The following is a 19,436-nucleotide window of genomic DNA, read 5'->3' as shown; positions in this document are numbered from 1 at the left end:
CTTAATGAAATATTTAAATCGCCAAATAAAATCAGTGTATGTTACAGGGAGAAGGGCTTCCATGGGTGGGAAGGCATGGCCAACTCTGCGATGACCTGTACAAGCTATTTGGGCCAGCTGCTAAAAGTATGTGTTAAATTAAAATAACCTGTTTGTTAATTGCTTTCAACCCAAGTCATTTTGTTCCTGCACTTTGAACCTTAAAGGTAGTTTGGAATAAATGCGCTGGGAATGAGAGGTAATTAATGCAAGCAGGCAGCCGTGGCTACTGGAGCGGGAGAGGGAGCAGAGGAGACCCAGATCTGGTGTTTGTGCTCTGAGGAACTGAACCTGCTGGTTTGTTGCTAGATTTTTTTTCCTCCTTTTCCTTCTGCCGCCTCATTGCAGGCTACAACTGGAAGCTTCTGCCAAAGCGGGCTTTCCCGTCAGCCCTCTGGCACAGCGTGTTGATCTGTAGATAAAGCCTTCCCAGCAGTCACAGCAGCCACTGCCATCGACAATGAAGCCGCAGCAGTGAGCCGGCAGCTCTGCGGCGTCCACTAACTGCCTCTCCACCTGCAGCCACCTCTTGGGTCCCCCAAGGTTCTCCTCGTTGCTGATAGTCATGGTGCTTGCTTGACCTTGGGCCTTGAAGCTGGCTGGCTTCCAGAAAACTCCTCAGATGACAAGGTGTGCTGAAAACTGTTCACGGCACTCAGGCACAGAGTAGGGGGTTAGGGATCACAACCTACTGCAGTTCCCCCACGGTCCCCGAGGCAGAGATGGTGCAGGCTGAAATCATGCCCTCTGCGTCTCGCAGCTTGTCCCTCTGACAAGACTACGACTAACTCCAGGAGGAGCAGAAGAGACAGAAAACAAAAATTTAGAAAGAACAGAAAGCTGTGAATTGCGTTTGTCCAGTGTGCCAAAGCTTGTCTGGCTGCACAGTCAAAAAAAAAAAAAAAAAGAAAAAGAAAAAGAAAAAGAAAAAAAGAACTGCCCTACCAGTTATTTAAACACAGCTGTAGCATTTTCAAACATAGGTAACACATACTGGTTTTTATCTGATTAAGGCTTCTCTAACTCTTGAAGTCCTGGGGCCATCTAGGAAGTTATGTCAATCTATAATTTTTCAGTGATTCTGTGTGTGTGTGTGTGTGTGTGTGTGTGTGTGTGTGAGAGAGAGAGAGAGAGAGAGAGAGAGCGCACTACTAAATGAGGACCTGGCATGCTGGTGATGCTTAATGCAATATTAGCTGGTGCAGCTGACACCAGAAGTTGCGCTCCAAAGATTGAGCCGACGTGGAACCAGCTAGACAAGTTCTCCCTGAACACACAGAGGGTGTGCTACACCCTCTGTGAGCAGTAGCTTTTCCTTGGCACACTCATTTTTGCTTGAATGCAGCATGTGTCATAACACAGCGATTAGGCCTGGGTTCGCTGCGGTGGGGAACTGGAAGAGCTTTGAAGAAATCTGGAAGAGTCTTTCTGAAGTTTAACGTGATAGTCCACCAAAAGCACGTGAACTTGATGTAATTGTTGGCTTGCTACCTTCTGTTTGTCCTCCCCAGAAGACGGTTGATTATCCTCGATTTGGGGACTTTACGTACATGGCATCTGGTTTTCTGACTTAACTCAGAGCAATGGTAGTATTAGCCTTCTCCAATCACAAAGTCAGGTTTCTTCCTGTTTCCTTTCTCTGTATTTCTTCAAAAAGCTTCTAAAACCCTTCTGAATATGGTTTTGTCTGATCCTCACAAACACTCTGGTGAGAAATTTTCTACTTTCTGCAGGTTTGTAAAATGAAACTTGGATTTAAAAAAAAAAGACAATTACTCTGGCTAATAAATAATGAATTGGGATTTCAGCACAGCTTCTCTGATTCTGGAGGGAAATGTTCATCTCTCTGGTCTAGAGACGGTTCAGGGTCACACAAGTCCCTATTCAGGACAGACCTACACCTTAGACCTGGGAATTAACTGCTCGCAAGGGAAGTTAGAGAGTGGTGTATTCTCTCCAGGGTGTTCATGTTCACGACCAAGTTTAGCTCTTTGTCATGCCCTGTTAATCCATCTTTGTCTCCTTTCTCTTTCATCATTTATTTACCAGAGCCAGCCTTAAGGCAAAGTGAAATGCCAGTTCCACTTTGTATGTTGTTATTATCTTTAATTTTTTTATAGCCATCTTTACCAAACATGTCCACAAGCAGCTTCTGTGTGAGGTGACTCAGACATTTGTTTGATTAATCAGAAACTTATTAAGGGTTAAGTGTGCACAGGGCTACATGAGTGAGTGTTGCATTTCTGTTTGGTGATGACTCACTTCCCATAAGTAGTAGCTGACTATCATCCTCCAAATTAAACACACACACACACACACAACCTATTGGGAACAAATATATTATAAACTTGACACAACACCTACCTGTGTTTCTAAACTGAGGTTTTCCTTCTCAGAGTCACTCAAGAGATAACAATATCCACACTACTAAGTTAGAAAGCTCCCTCTCACAGACTGGATTCCTGGAAAGATTTGAAAAATCATCTTTTTAAGTCAATGCAATTCACTCATGTTCCTCTAACAGCATGTGTCTTTCATATTGTTTCTCCATTCTGCTCAGCCCACAATGTAGAGTCATTCTGTACTTGCAGAAAGCTTCCCTTCCAACCAGAATCCACAGCACATCTTTTAAAACGCCTCTTGCTCAGTGAGGTTTTCTATGATGAAGGCAGAGTGAGACCGCGGCCATGTCGTTTTGCACGATCACAAATCCGCACACTCACTCCCAAAGCTGACTTTCACCAACCTGCAAGCTGCTCTTCTCTCGGTGCAGAGGGAAAAAGATCTGTGGGGTCTGGACACCACTCAGACGTGGGTGCCACGTGACCACTCCCTAGCACCAGTGTTTATGTCGCGCCTGGCTTGCAAGAGCCCCAGACTGCCCTGTACCTAGCTCATTCATCTGTCACAACTGTTCTTTAACTCCACGTGTCAGCACACACCACTAATCCAGACAGCATAGGTGCTGCAGGCCAGAGAACCTCGGGAAGAGAGGGCACTGAGAGCACACCACACACACACACACACACACACACACACACACGGCAGAGACGCCACTGGAACATGGTTCACCCAGGAACGAAACAAAACAAAAACAGCAGTGCTTTCTGTACCACTGAATACTCCCCATGAATTACTTCTCCAGGATTCCAAAATGATGCTCAATAAAATAAAACGATGGCAGGCACTCTGCTGTAGGAGCAGAGTATGCAGAATCAAGGTCAAAGGCCAGAGAGAAAGAACCACACCCTGCAACGCCCCCCAGGGGTCCCCAGGGGAAGGCAGTAGTTAGCTTACCTGAGACTTCTAGCCACAGGTCGCGCAGACACTCTCCAGTACAACTGTTCATTATGACATCAAAGATCTGCCTCCCTGCTCATGTTGGGGCGTCGGTGCTGGGTGTGTGGTGGAATACCACTGTGTCTGCGTCACGTTCGGGGTGGCGGCAGTGACTCTCACAGCATTGGAGCGCGTCTGGAACACTAACTTCAGTGAAAGTCTATGAGAAAAGATGATCTCATCTCAGATTTCCAAGTATACCATATGAAGGCCTTCTCCCACACCCGTCTTCTGTCTACTTTTTGCGCCTTTCTTTTTAAGTTATATTATTATTAATAATAAAGAGAACAGATTTCATGTAGTTCATAAACACAATTCTAAAAATATGATCCTTCTCTCCCTTCTTCCCCCTTCCTTTCTTTCCTTTTTTTTTAATCTTTGCAATAACATATTCTCGATTTATTTAATAGTCACAAGCTTAATGCTCCGCTAAACAAAGAGCTCAACAAATAAAAAGTGGAAAGACTGCCATTCAGCAGGAAGATACACAAGGGCTATAAGCATTAATCAAATCCCAAGATGTCATTTTCACTCATATACATTGAAACTGACCTTTCATGGAACACCTTATAGTAAGAAAATTCATCGAAAAGTTGTAAAGTCTATGGTTTCAGCAGCTTTCAAAGATAGGATAAGGGGAAGACAACACATTTCTTTCTTTTTAGCCAATAATGATCCGGAGCTATGTTTCTTATTTCATTGTTACTGACATTTCTATTCTTTTCTTATTCTAAGCTAGAAATTCAAGATTACTTTGTTTCTTCATTAAATCTCATTTTTTCCATCATTCTATCAGAAATTTATAAAGAATTTAGCCAATATGTTTTGCATGAATTATCATTTCCTTACTAAATGTTTGACAGGAACTTCTTTTTTCCTAAGTTTCACAAAGTACTTTTATGTCATGGTGATTCTTTGTAGAGGTCTTTGGGTAGAAAACCAAAACAGTCTCTAGGAAAATGTGTCTGATAAAGAAAGAAAAGACTTTCTCCTATTCTTTCCTTTCCAATTTCATTATCACTTAAAAATATGTATTTCTTTTCTGTTCAGAAACTTCTTTAACACCTCACTTGTACTGTGTAGACTGACCTAACAGCAAGTGATAAGTGACTGGCTGCAAAAAATGAACAATGCCCTTCTCTCAGGAGTGGAGCATAGATCCCAAGTCATAAACACACCAGGAAGATCTCAAGAATGGGTAGGGGAGGCATCCATAGAGGGAGGAAAGGACCTATTAACCTTTGACCTTTGCTCTTTTCACCCTCCATGGCCCCCAAAGGTCTCCACCGCCATTTCTAATCAGTCTTGTTGGAGCCTAGTCCTTTCTCTCTCTTCCTTTGCTCATTCAAATCCTTCCTGGCTCCAGTCCCCTTGTTGATAAGGATAAGGAGGGAAGAGAAAAGGCAATGAGAGATTATGATGCTCGCAATCTCTAAGTGGTTTCCAGCTCAATGTTAAGTTCAACATCAATGCCCGGCAGCTTCCAAAGGACCTTAAAGGGGGCTCCTCATCACAAGGGTCATGCCAGCTTCAACATCCCTGCCCAACCTTGCCTTCCAGCAGCTGCAATCATCCCTGAAGGAATTTTGATGACACCCTTCCCTTTCCCTCTTTTCTTCTTGTCCCTGCCTTCAACATGAAACCCAAGAGGTTCGTTGAGTTTTCTTTTGAATGTCCAGACAAGTGACATAAAGACTCTAATAGACAAGCCATCAAGGCGAAGCAACAGCCTAACACTCTCCAGTATGTAGTACTTGCCAGAAACGTACTATTCTTTCTAAAAAAATATTGTTATTTATTAAGAGGTAGGGACAGACAGAAACAGAGAGCCAATCTGCTGGTTCACTCCCTAAATGCCTCCCACATCTGGAGCTGAGCCAGGACATAGCTAGCAGCCAGGAACTGTCCCCCACATGAGTGGCAGGGACCCAGCTACATGGGATATCACCTACTGCCTCCCAGGGTTTCCATTTGTAGGAAGTTAGCATCAGGAATGTATCCAGAATCCAAACCAAGGCACCCCCCCGCCGGCATGCTGGCATTTCATCTTAACCACTCTGCTAATGCCTACCCCAGGTCCCCAGTTTTGTATTTTGTCACTGGAAAAGAAGCTTAAGTCAAGAAAATAATAACAAGCTGGCGCCGTGGCTCAATAGGCTAATCCTCTGCCTGTGGCACTGGCACCCCGGGTTCTAGTCCTGGTCGGGGCGCCGGATTCTGTCCCGGTTGCCCCTCTTCCAGGCCAGCTCTCTGCTGTGGCCCGGGAGTGCAGTGGAGGATGGCCCAAGTGCTTGGGCCCTGCACCCGCATGGGAGACCAGGAGAAGCAGCTGGCCTCTGGCTTCGGATCAGCGTGGTGCGCCGGCCGCAGCATGCCGGCCACGGCGGCCATTGGAGGGTGAACCAATGGCAAAAGGAAGACCTTTCTCTCTGTCTCTCTCTCACTGTCCACTCTGCCTGTCAAAAAATAAATAAATAAAAAGATCCTTGATCAAATATAAGTTGGCTGTATATGTTTGGGTTGGTTTCTGGTGTTTCAATTCTGTTCCATTGGTCTATCCATCTGTTTCTGTACCAGTACCATGCTGTTTTAATTACAACTGCCCTGTAGTATGTCCTGAAATCTGGTATTGTGATGCCTCCGGCTTTGTTTTTGTTGTACAAGATTGCTTTAGCTATTCGAGGTCTCTTGTGCCTCCATATAAATTTCAGCACCATTTTTTCCAGATCTGAGAAGAAGGTCTTCGGTATCTTGATTGGTATTGCATTGAATCTGTAAATTGCTTTTGGGAGAATGGACATTTTGATGATATTGATTCTTCCAATCCATGAGCATGGAAGATTTTTCCATTTCTTGGTATCCTCTTCTATTTCTTTCTTTAAGGTTTTGTAATTTTCATCGTAGAGATCTTTAACGTCTTTGGTTAAGTTTATTCCAAGGTATTTGATTGTTTTTGTAGCTATTGTGAATGGGATTGATCTTAGAAGTTCTTCCTCAGCCATGGCATTGTCTGTGTATACAAAGGCTGTTGATTTTTGTGCATTGATTTTATACCCTGCTACTTTTCCAAACTCTTCTATGAGTTCCAATAGTCTCTTAGTAGAGTTCTTTGGGTCCCCTAAATACAGAATCATGTCATCTGCAAAGAGGGATAGTTTGAGTTCTTCCTTCCCAATTTGTATCCCTTTAATTACTTTTTCTTGCCTAATAGCTCTGGCTAGAACTTCCAGAACTATATTGAATAGCAGTGGTGAGAGTGGGCATCCCTGTCTGGTTCCAGATTTCAGTGGAAATGCTTCCAACTTTTCCCCATTCAATAGGATGTTGGCTGTGGGTTTTTCATAGATTGCTTTGATTGTATTGAGGAATGTTCCTTCCAAACCCAGTTTGCTTAGAGTTTTCATCATGAACGGGTGTTGTATTTTATCAAATGCTTTCTCGGCATCTATTGAGATAATCATATGGTTTTTCTTCTGCAGTCTGTTAATGTGGTGTATCACATTGATTGTCTTGCGCACATTAAACCATCCCTGCATACCAGGGATAAATCCCACTTGGTCTGGGTGGATGATCTTTCTGATGTGTTGTTGCATTCTATTGGCCCAAACATATACAGCCAACTTATATTTGATCAAGGATCTAAAACTAATTCCTGGAGCAAGGACAGTCTATTCAATAAATGGTGCTGGGAAAATTGGATTTCCACGTGCAGAAGCATGAAGCAAGACCCCTACCTTACACCTTACACAAAAATCCACTCAACATGGATTAAAGACCTAAATCTACGACCTGACACCATCAAGTTACTAGAGAACATTGGAGAAACCCTTCAAGATATTGGCACAGGCAAAGAATTTCTGGAAAAGACCCGGGAGGCACAGGCAGTCAAAGCCAAAATCAACTATTGGGATTGCATCAAATTGAGAAGTTTCTGTGCTGCAAAAGAAACAGTCAGGAGAGTGAAGAGACAACCGACAGAATGGGAAAAAATATTTGCAAACTATGCAACAGATAAAGGGTTAATAACCAGAATCTACAAAGAGATCAAGAAACTCCACAAAAACAAAACCAACAACCCACTTAAGAGATGGGCCAAGGACCTCAACAGACATTTTTCAAAAGAGGAAATCCAAATGGCCAACAGGCACATGAAAAAATGTTCAAGGTCATTAGCAATCAGGGAAATGCAAATCAAAACCACAATGAGGTTTCACCTCACCCCGGTTAGAATGGCTCACATGCAGAAATCTACCAACAACAGATGCTGGCGAGGATGTGGGGAAAAAGGGTCACTAACCCACTGTTGGTGGGAATGCAAGCTGGTCAAGCCACTATGGAAGTCAGTCTGGAGATTCCTCAGAAACCTGAAGATAACCCTACCGTTCGACCCAGCCATCCCACTCCTTGGAATTTACCCAAAGGAATTTAAATTGGCAAACAAAAAAGCGGTCTGCACCCTAATGTTTATTGCAGCTCAATTCACAATAGCTAAGACCTGGAACCAACCTAAATGCCCATCAACGATAGACTGGATAAAGAAATTATGGGATATGTACTCTTTAGAATACTATACCGCAGTAAGAAACAACGAAATCCAGTCATTTGCAACAAAATGGAGGAATCTGGAACACATCATGCTGAGTGAAATAAGCCAGTCCCAAAGGGACAAATACCATATGTTCTCCCTGATCGGTGACGACTGACTGAACACCAAGAGGGAAACCTGTTGGAGTGAGGTGGACACTATGGGAAATGGTGGCTTGATCAGCATAGCCCTGACTGTTAATGAACAACTTAATACATTATCCCTCTTAGTAGTTTTTTTTATCTGTTCTACTTAATATGACTGGTTTAGATCTGTAATTGATGCACAGTTATTCTTAAGTGTTGAAAATTAACTGAAATGTGATCCCTGTTGAACATGGTGGTGGGAATGGGAGAGGGAAGAGATGTATAATTTGGGACATGCTCAGGCTGACTTGCCCCAAGTGGTGGAGTTGGAAGCATACCAGGGGATTCCAATTCAATCCCATCGAGGTGGCATGTACCAATGCCATCTCACTGTTCCAGGTGATCAGTTTCAGTTCACAGTTGGTCATGGTGAAGGGACTGGGAGTCAAAGGGAACACATAGACAAGTCTAGTACCTGCTAACGCTAACCGATGGAGTAAATAAAGGGGAGATTGATCCAACATGGGAAGTGAGATACTCAGCAGACTCATAGAATGGCAGATGTCCTAAATAGCACTCTGGCCTCAGAATCAGCCCTAAAGGCATTCGGAGCTGGCTGAAAAGCTCATGAGAGTATTTCAGGCATGGAAAGCCAAGACACTCTGGCAAAAGATCTCTGCGAGTGAGATCCCAGTGGAAAGAACAGGTCATCAAAGAAGGAGGTACCTTTCTCCGAAGGGAGGAGAGAACCTCCACTTTGACTATGACCTTGTCTAAACAAGATAAGAGTCGGAGAACTCAGAGGGCTTCCATAGCCTTGGAAACTCATGACTGGAGCATAGGGAGATTACTGATGCCATAGACAGGAGTGTCAATTGGTAAAGTCAACAACAGGAGTCACTGTGCACTTACTCCTCATGTAGGATCTCTATCCTTAATGTGCTGTACATTGAGATTTAATGCTATAACGAGTACTCAAACAATATATTTCACTTTGTGTTTCTATGGGGGTGCAAACTGTTGAAATCCTTACTTAATGCATACTAAACTGATCCTCTGTAAAAAAAAAAAAAAAAAGAAAAGAAAAAAAAAAAGAAAAAAAAAAAAAAAAAGAAATTATCAATTCCCAACTTGACTCTCACTGGGATTAAACATGACAATAGGTCTGCTCTGATTTCATCATCATTTAAAAAAATCATCTATTATTTTTCACTTTATGTTTCTGTGTGGGAGCAAACTGTTGAAAACCATACTTAATGTATACTAAGCTGATCTTCTGTATATTAAGATAATCGAAAATGAATCATGATGTGAATGGAAGGGGAGAGGGAGTGGGAAAGGGGAGGGTTGTGGGTGGGAGGGACGGTATGGGGGGGAAGCCATTGTAATCCATAAGTCGTACTTTGGAAAATTATATGCATTAAATAAAAGTTTAAAAAAAAAAAAAAAAAAAAGAAAATAATAACAAAAAGTGACAAGTGCTGGAATTCAGACTCAACAATTAGTCAAAAATGTCAGTTGCAGATATGGTTACCACCAAAGCAGCAGTTGTCACTCCCCTCCATGGACTGGGCTGCTCCTGCCAACTATGGTGGCAGTGAACATGGGACTGCAAATGGCCCTGATACAAGCCTCCACAGATTAGAATAATCAAGATGAGTCACATTCATTTATTTTACCAACCAAACTTTATTAGATGCACTGGGAGAGAAAAGGCCTGAATTGAAATGTAAAACAAGGTGTAAGTGTCCACATGATTCTAAGGCACAAGGCAAACTTTTTAAACGATTTTCAAATCACTTGACTTCCTCCCTGAGCCCTGCCTGTGCATATGCACACACTGTCATCCACCAGATAGCTAAACTACACGTTGTTAGGTGCTAATTAACACGGTCACACACTAATCTGCTTTGTAAAACATGAGAAGGCTCCAGTAGAGTGACCCTTGCTTTGGCCAACTGATGGATCTTTCCCATACACACTCCACAATTTAGGATGTGACTTCAAGTGCTTCTTGGCCATCTCATTAGAGCTGTGCGAGAAGCTCATAGAGATTGAAATTCTCAGGCTAACTTGAAAAAGCCCAAGAACTCAGTGCCGTTCTCCCACTAGACTGGAGATTAAAAAGTAAGCCAGGAAGGAACTGATCTGAAAATATGGGTAGAAAGAGAACCGAGAGGCCTTAGGCCTGGTGCCACCCTCAAGGATCTGGCCTGTGAAACACAAACCTACAGGACAGACTCAATTCAGGGATATCCTGAACACGGGTGAGAAGACGGAACAGAGAATCCTAGCACAGGTTTGTCATCATTTTCAAACCCCAGGCTACCAGATTCTATAGGAAAACACTACCTATCTGGGAAGACAAGCAAGATAAAACATCTAAGCACGTGTTCCTCCTGAGATTAACTTTTGAGGCTTGGTGTGTTTGCTATATCACTGAACTCTGTCTGAAGCTTACATGCTATCGGTCAGGTGTCTTCACACTGTTCCTTAACCCTTTGCATTTATTGTTTTCCCAAGACTTTCTTTCCAACCAAAAATAGCCTAGCTAGGGTATCTTCATGACCCCCAAAAACATGCCATCATGATGAATGAGAAGTAGTCACAATAGTCATTCCTGCAGTATCCCTGATAACTCTAAGACAACACTTACCTAATTTAAAAATAAACAAGTCAAAAAATATCATAAGCCCAAGGACAAAACTGAGAAATGACTGTGGAGATGGTCTCCTCTCAAAGGTGATGAGGTGATAAAGAAAGTCTGACCAATGCCTAATATTCTGATGCTTTTACTACAGTATGAAACCCTTTGGGCAGGGATATATCATGGACATGCCTGAGTTTTGTTTAAGAAACTAGGTCCCTCCCTGTACTACTTGGGTTGTTGGCCAATACTGGAGTAGTGGAATTTCTGCCTCTCCAGAGCACCTCTATAGATGATATGGGGGGGTGGGGGGGGCGGTGCTGTTGAGTAGTAGGTTAAGCCTCTGCCCGCAGCATTTGGGCACTAGTTCGTGTTCCAGCTGCTCTTCTTCCAATCCAGCTTTCTGCTTATGGTCTGGGAAGGCAGTGGAATATGGTCCAAGTGCTTGGTTCCCTGCACCTGTGTGGGAGACCTGGAAGAAGCTCCTAGCTCCTGGCTTCAGATCAGCTCAGCTCCGGCCATTGTGGCATTTGGGGAGTGAACCTGCAGATGGAAGACCTCTCTCTCTGTCTCTCCCTCTCTCTGTATGTAACTCTACCTCTCAAATAAATTGATTTTTTTAAATCTTAAAAAAGATTATATGGTGATGGTTTGAATGGAAGATTTCCATAATGGCATCTGAAGAAAGAAAAGCAAAGAGCTCTGATATCATGGAAAGAGCCCTATACTAGTTAGAACTACCCAAGATGCTGTCTGTGGAAAAGGAATAGAATGGGAGACCAAAATAGGTCCAAATCCACACTGGCCCATTGGTAAAGCAGACAATAACCTGAGAGAATTTTCTGTCCCCTAGAAGTGCAACTAGCCCTGCTAAAAGCCATGATATTTTCAAGTTACCTTTTTTTTTTTTTTTTAGAAACCCTTAATATCTTGGGAGAAATTTTTAAATTCACAAGAGATCTCCATGAAAAATTAATCTGAATACATTGCAAGAACTCTTGTTCCTCTTTTATAAAAGAGAGAGATTTATTTATTTATTTATTTATTTTAAAATCAGAGGTAAGAGAGAGAGAGAGGAAGAGGCAAAGAGATCTTCTATCCTCTGGTTCACTCCCCGGATGGTCACACTGGACAAGGCTGGGCCAGGCTGAAGCCAGGAACCAGGAATTTCCTCTGGGTCTCCCATGTAGGTACAGGGGCCCAAGGACTGCTTTTCTCAGGCCATTAATAGGCAGATGGATCAGAAGTGGAGAAGCTGGAATTCAAACTGGTCCCATAAGGGATGCTGGCATCACATGCGGTGGCTTTACCCACTACGCCACAATGTCAGCCCCCTCGTTCATGTCTTAATGCAAGTAATGATGCTATGGAGTCTCTTGGCATTCATTTCTAAAATCATCTGTGATCTATTAAAAAGTAGGTGTCTTAGTCCATTCTCTGTGGCTTTAACAAAATCCTTGAGAATGGGCACTTTGTAAAAAAGAGGTAACAGGATGCAAAAGAGTTGAGGGGGGTGTACAGAGTCACCCTTTCATAACAGTAGGCTCTTGGTGGAACTAATCCACTCCTAACAGACCTAATCCATTCCAAGAGACCAGAATTAATCTCTTCACAGGAGCAGTCCTGACCCTGTCACCACTCACTGGGATCCACTTCTTTAAGGTCCCACCACCTTTGAGTACCATTACATCTGCTTCCAGTTCATGACACTTCAGGGAGCAAACCACAGCAGCCGTTGTAACAATTCATTTATTATTACCATGCATTAAACAAACACCGCTAACCCCATCTGACAGAGGGGACAACAGAGGCAGTGCTAGTACTGCTAGTACGTAGGGGCTGGCATTGTGGTGTAGCAGGTTAAGCTACCACCTGTGACACCTGCATCCCCTGTGGGTGCTGGTTCAAGTGCCAGATGCTCTACTTCCCCTCCAGCTCTCTGCTAAGGCCTGGGAAAGCAGCAGAAGATGGTCCAAGTGCTTGGGCCCCTGAGCCCACATGGGAGACCTGAATGAACTCCTGGATCCTTGTTTTGTGCTGTCCCAGCCCTGGCTATGGCGGCTATTTGGGGAGTGAGCTAGCAGATGGAAGATCTCTGTCTGTCTCTCCTTCTCTCTCTAACTCTGACTTTCAAATAAATAAGTAAATAAGCTAGTAAGTAGCAAAACTGAATTTTGAATGCAAATATCCCAATTCCAAAGCTATGCTTTTACCAACTCTAAGAGAAAGGTCAAGAAAGGGCAAAACTGATCTCATAAGACATTAAGGAATGGACTTGTCTTCTAATATAAAAATTGTAATTGTATTTCTTCTTAATAGTAGTAATAAAGTGTAGCTTACATGTGCAAAATCTTTTGCCAGATCACCCTGGTCAAAAATTCCCAGCGCTGCCCCTTCCCAGCTCCATGCACTGTCGTGATAAACTGTGACTTGACTCAGTCACCTAATTCTTCTGTGCCTCATTTTCCTCATCTGTGAAGTAACCATAACGGTGATAATAGTGCTTACCTCCATTAAGCATAGCTGTGAGGATCCAATACATTCACAGGCACGAAGCACTTGGACCAATGACCACTGACTACCTAATAAACAGCCCTCTCCGTGGCTTATTGCCTGTATTTCCAACAATCACACTAATACAGATGCCACGTCAGAATGCTACTCCCTCTTTCCACGCAGCCCACGTGCACTCCATGGAGATGGCAGAGGCCAGGGGCACTGCTGGTAAGAAGGGAGTGACCGACCAGGGGAGGACAGCCCCAGGCTGTCTCACAGGGAGCAGGAGGCTGACCAGTACCACGCAGAGCCCCGTCAGGAATTGATTTCAAATCAGGTTCTTAAGGATAATGGGGAGGATAATTATCGTCATTATTGTTATTGTCATTATACCTTGCAATTACCTGGGCTTAATTAATTCAAACTTGTGAAGTGCTTTGAGATCCTCAGATGAAAGCTGCCATGTTACTCTGAAGTGTCATTATTCTTCTACTGCTCCTTTCATCCGGGGTGATTATAGCTCTTCACAGGCATTAATTAATCCTCATAACAGCCCCAGAAAGTAGATAAGCGTAGGAGTCATCTGCGCTGGGTCCAGGAGAGATGATTATCCAGGGAGTTCAGTGGTATACGTTCAGCAGTCAGTTGGGCTGTGGGAGGCCCCCAAACCCCAGAGCTTCACGACTTGGGCATCAGCAGTTAGTGCAAGCTTCCAGTGCAGTCACAAGTCAATGAAGAGCAATAGCTACAAGGCCAGATTCCTTTAAAAAAAAAAAAAAAAGATTATGCAATTTATACCCAGAGAGGATCCTCAAAGGCTTAGTTGGTAGGAGTTGGGTGTGAGTGGGAGAAGAAAAAGGAAACTCTTCCGGAAGGTGTTTGGTACAGCAGCTAAAGTGCTGGTCGGGCCCCTGCATTCCAGCTCTGCTTCCTGTCTCAGCTTCCTGCTTAAGTGCACCCTGGGAGGCAGCAGGCGCTCCTGATTGTAAGCTGGCCCAGTCCTAGCTGTTGTGAGCATTTGGCAAGTGAACCAGCAGATGAGAGAGCTCTCTCTCATTCTTCCCCTTTCTCTTTGCCTTTCAAATAAATGAAATAAACAAATATAAAAATAATTTTTAAAAAAGAAGAAATTCTCATCTACTGGCAACTTAATAATCAAACAAAACATGTTTATCATGTTCTATGGTAAGGACTTTGCCCCAAATCACAAAACTGTACAAGCTAAAACTGGGAATTGCCCACAGTTGGATGTTCACTGCAATCTACCAGCTGTGATCTTTTCCACTGCTCCTTATACCCAATCTAGGATGAAGGACATTTGAGGATAAAATGTTGCAAGGCAAGAACTTTATAGATACAAGTTAATACCCCTTTAACAGAATTTACTAAGTCTCAGTACAAATATCCAATAAGCCAAAGACTCATTTCAAACTGCTTGTGCATCCTACCAACTCCCAGTGAACTGAGAGCAATACACAGGTTGAACATTACCAATTTGAAAATGCAAAACCTGAAATGCTCCATATCCAGAAACCTTTTGAGTGATGCCACAGTAGAAAATTCTACCCCATAGGGGTCGGTGTTGTGGTGCAGCAGGTTAAGCTGCCACCTGCAACACCAGCATCCCATCTGAGTACCGGTTTTAGTGCTCACTGCTCCATTTCTGATCCAGCTCCCTGCTAATGCACCTGGGGAAAGAGCAGAGGACAACTGAAGTGCTTGGGCCCTTGCCACCCATGTGGGAGACCCTGATGGAATTCTAAGCTCCTGGCTTTGGCCTGTCCCAGTGCTGGCTGTTGGAGACATTTGGGGAGTGAACCAGCAAAGAGAAGATCTTTGATATCTATCTCTCCCCTCAATCCCTGTAACTCTGTAAACATATAAATAACTCTTTTTAAAAAAAAAAATTCCACACCATGGGGTTGGTGCTGAGGTGTAGTATGCTAAGCCTTCACCTACAACTCCAGTAACCCGTACTGGTGCCAGTTCAAATCCCGGGTGCTCCTCTTCCAATCCGGCTCCTGCTTATGGCCTGGAAAAGCAGTGGAAGGTGGCCCAAGTCTCGTATCCACAAGACTGGCTCCTGGCTTTGGATTGGCCCAGCTCTAGCCATTGCGGCCATTTGAGGAGTGAACCAGCAGATGGAAGACTTTTCTCTCTGTCTGTAACTCTACCTCTCAAATAAATAAATATTTTTTTAAAAAATTGCACACCATAAAATTTTGTTTCATGCACAAACTTATTTTAAAAATGTTCATAATTATCTTTGGCCCAAGTGTATAAGGTATGTACCAAACATAAATGAATTTCACCTTTAGACTCAGATCCCATACCCAAGATATCTCAACAGGCATATACAAATATTCCAAAATCTTAAATTCAAAACACTTTTGATCCCAAGCATTTTGGATAAGATAAATTGAACCTATATGATAAAGAGACTTGACATATGTTAAAACATTCGTTTTCTTTTGTTATTGAAGCTTTGTAATTCTTATGCCATTAGGTTAGAAATAGCTAGAGCACGTGAGACCCTAGTTTACATTAGGATGGGTCTTAGAACTGCAAAGGGAAACAAGATACCTCAGCCTTGACTTCACATAGCATACTCAGGAGTGCCTCTATCCTCACGGCAAGGTGTGGCTGCACTGCGGGTGCAGCACCGGTAAGGAGGAGGCAGACAGGGCTTGCCTGACCGATCAGGTGCTGAACTGCACTTGGCTGGCACGACAGACACTGTTATTTCACTATCACAAATATAAGGATTGACAGTGATTGGCTTTGACCATTACTGCTGCTGTTAACATCACATACAATAAACTTATAATTACTATTGGACACTTGCTAAGACATACAAACATAATCTCAAAATAAGTGCCATGAAAGATTTGTAATTTCAATACGCAGAAAATAGAATTTACATAAAAGCACAATTAGAATGAACCATAAGGAAAGTAAACCTCTTTTCTTTATAGAGTAGCCTGCCTCAGGTATTTCATTACAGTAACAAAAATGGACTCACACAACTACTTCCTCCCCAGTCCTTTAGAGCATGGTGATCACAACTTCCCTCTGTTGCTGGTGCCTGTATGCCTCATCACACTTCTTTAAACTTAGCCCTGGACATCTGTAAACACTCTTGATGGATCCTACTTCAGTCACCCCTTTGAGTATTCCATTATGCGTATTCTGTCAGGATTTCAACTGGGACAAATAGCTTTGAGTTCACAGGCTGAGCCTTCTTGTCCTTGTAGTCCATGAACTAGCCATGAAAGAATGCATTTATTGCAATAATGAGTGAAAAAGCATGTGTACAACAAAAATGTACTGAATGCTAATATAAGTATTCAGGAAGTTGTAACTGGTCATGTAAATATTGCCATTCTGACTCCAACTATTTCTAATTTCTTTTTTTTTAACTTTTATTATTTAATGAATATAAATTTCCAAAGTACAGCTTATGGATTACAATGGCTTCCCCCCCATAACTTCCATCCCACCTGCAACCCTCCCCTTTCCCGCTCCCTCTCCCCTTCCATTCACATCAAGATTGATTTTCAATTCTCTTTATATGCAGAAGATCAGTTTAGCATATATTAAGTAAAGATTTCAACAGTTTGCACCCACATAGAAACACAAAGTGAAAAATACTGTTTGAGTACTCATTATAGCATTAAATCACAATGTACAGCACATTAAGGACAGAGATCCTACATGAGAAGTAAGTGCACAGTGACTCCTGTTGTTGACCTAACAAATTGACACTCTTGTTTATGGCATCAGTAATCACCCTAGGCTCTTGTCATGAGCTGCCAAGGCTATGGAAGCCCCCTGAGTTCACCGACTCTGATCATATTTAGACAAGGTCATAGTCAGAGTGGAAGTTCTCTCCTCCCTTCAGAGAAAGGTACCTCCTTCTTTGATGACCTGTTCTTTCCACTGGGATCTCACTCGCGGAGATCTTTCATTTAGGTTTTTTTTTTTTTCCTCAGAGTGTCTTGGCTTTCCATGCCTGAAATACTCTCATGGGCTTTTCAGCCGGATCCGCATGCCTTAAGGGCTGATTCTGAGGCCAGAGTGCTGTTTAGGACATCTGCCATTCCCTACACTAATATCAACAGAGACCTCCTACTAGGAGGATTTTTCTCTGTCTTTATTTTTGCTTCTTTGCCTTTGAAATAAAGTGAAATAAATTTATACACACACACACACACACAATACATATACCTGGTCTCATTCCTTTCTCCAGCTTGCTAGGAAGCAGCAGCGATGGCTCAAGTAGTTGGGTCCTTGCCACCCACATGGGAGACCTAGATTGAGTTCCTGAGCCACTGCAGGCTTTTGGAGAGTGAACCAGTTGATGAGAGCTTTCTCTGTATCCATCTTGCCCTCTCTCTCTCTCTCTCTAATTAATCAAAATAATATTTATATATATATATATTTTAAAATTGCTAATAATTGATTTTGAATGTCCTTATCACAACAAAGGAAGTCAAGTGATAAATGTGTTAATCAGCTTCATTTAATCATTCCACGATGTACACATACCAAAACATCATATTGTACCCCATAAATAGACAGAATCCTTATTAAAGTAAATATACATGTTAAAAAGAAAAGATTATGAAAGAATAGGAAGTACAGGTGGAGAGACGTTTCAGTGTCACAGCAGAGTGCTCGACTCTGACCATCACCCCCGTTTCTGGGATTCTGAAGCTTGGATGCAGATTCCCTCTGTCCCTGAGCCTCTGGAGAGCTCAACAGTGTTTCAGCCCAGACTTGGATCCCATTACAACCATTTCCTTATACTGGCTCTTCCTCACAAGCTCTTTCATCTAGCTTGTGTGTCTCTGTTCTTTTTTTTTTTTTTTAAGATTTAAGATTTATTTGAAACTCAGAGCTAAACAGAGAGAGGGCACAGGGTGGAGGGAGGAAGATATCTTCCATCTGCTGGTTCACTCCCCAAATGGCCTCAATGGCCAAGGATGGGCCAGACCAAAGCCAGAAGCCAGGAGCTTCATCTGGGTCTCCCATATGCGTACAGGGGCCCAAGAACTTGTGTGCCATCTTCTGCCACTTTCCCAGACTCATTAGCAGGGAGTTGGATCAGAAATCGAGCAGGACATGAACTGGCATTCATTTGGGATGCTGTCATTGTAGGTGGCCGCTTTATCCTCTGTGCCACAGCACAGGGCCCTGGTCTGTTCTTCAAACCCCAAACACCCTGAAGCCCTGATAAAATGTAGGCTATTGTGGTACTTTATAATTTTTAAAGTCACAATCAATGTTTTAGTTTTGTTGTTATTTCTATTGGCAAAATAGGGATGTCAATATCGTCAATAGAACTAACACATGTTCAGTACAGTAAGATTGCCAGGACGATGGCACAGGAGGTTATCCCCATTTGTGGGTCTTCCAGGTAATGACCTCACCTGTGTGATGTTTAGGAAAATGAAGGGTCTTGGGCCACACACATGCACACAGAAAGATTCTTGCCCTCAAGTGTAATGCTGCAAAGTCTACAGCTTCATCCCTTGTGTTAAACAATTTGACACATGTAATGAACTAGCCCACAGGCAAGGGAGACTTAATTCTTTAAGTGCTAGTAGTCATTTACACCTTAGTAAGATTAAAGGACCTCAGAAGAGTTTCTGATTTGGGCAATGAAACTGTAAGCATGAAAGCTTCTAGGAAAAGGAAAAATGAAGACAACACAAATAAGAAACCAGGGGGAGAAGAGGAATCTGACCTCATACTCTGTCTCTCCTGAAACCAGGCATTGCACTCCAGATAAAGACCAATGATTAGGAGCAGCTCCCACCTCGCTTCTGCTTTTACATCAGACCTTTCAAATCCAGATCGCGATCGGTGGAGTGACTCCCCTTGCCCCCAGCCCCCCACTCTTCCACCAGAGCTCAGCTGTCACTTGTGTTGCTGGCTGTCTAGGGAGCCCCTCGCATCCAGGCAGGAAGGGGAGTAAACCCACCCCCAACACCGGGAGGGTTCAAGACAGGGAACCGAGGCTGGACGTTGTGCCCGTTTGTAAAAGATAAATGCAGCACCTCTACTGCTAAAGCCAGTCGACGCTGCGTTTTATTTTCTGTATCTATAAGCAGATGGTCCTTGAAGAGTTGGAGCACACTGAACGTGCGAGATCCGTTATTTATTGCATGAGATGAACGGAGGCCAGGCATCGTGTGTGGCCGTTAGCAGGTACAGAAGGAAGACAGCAGTGCCAGACAGC

The 19,436-nt window shown here is 43.1% G+C and overlaps 1 long non-coding RNA gene across 3 annotated transcripts in view; it reads right to left on the bottom strand.

Moving 5' to 3' along the window:
* The window catches only part of LOC138849718 (uncharacterized), a 100,185-nt gene extending 86,029 nt beyond the window's left edge, over window positions 1-14,156 (bottom strand). The window contains exons 1-3 of one of the 3 annotated variants that reach the window (XR_011388813.1): window positions 13,597-14,156; window positions 3,337-3,538; window positions 2,404-2,501 (exon numbers count right to left, since the gene is read on the bottom strand). This is a non-coding gene — a long non-coding RNA (uncharacterized lncRNA). The remainder of the gene's footprint in view (window positions 1-2,403; window positions 2,502-3,336; window positions 3,539-13,596) is intronic. The other 2 variants (XR_011388811.1, XR_011388812.1) reach the window with 2 other exon arrangements.
* Window positions 14,157-19,436: the final 5,280 nt, after the last annotated feature.

The sequence above is a fragment of the Oryctolagus cuniculus genome, chromosome 5, assembly GCF_964237555.1.
Source record: "Oryctolagus cuniculus chromosome 5, mOryCun1.1, whole genome shotgun sequence".
In the NCBI taxonomy this organism is placed as follows: domain Eukaryota; kingdom Metazoa; phylum Chordata; class Mammalia; order Lagomorpha; family Leporidae; genus Oryctolagus; species Oryctolagus cuniculus.
Note: the sequence above shows the minus strand (reverse complement) of the source record. Positions and strands in the feature narration are given on the sequence as shown.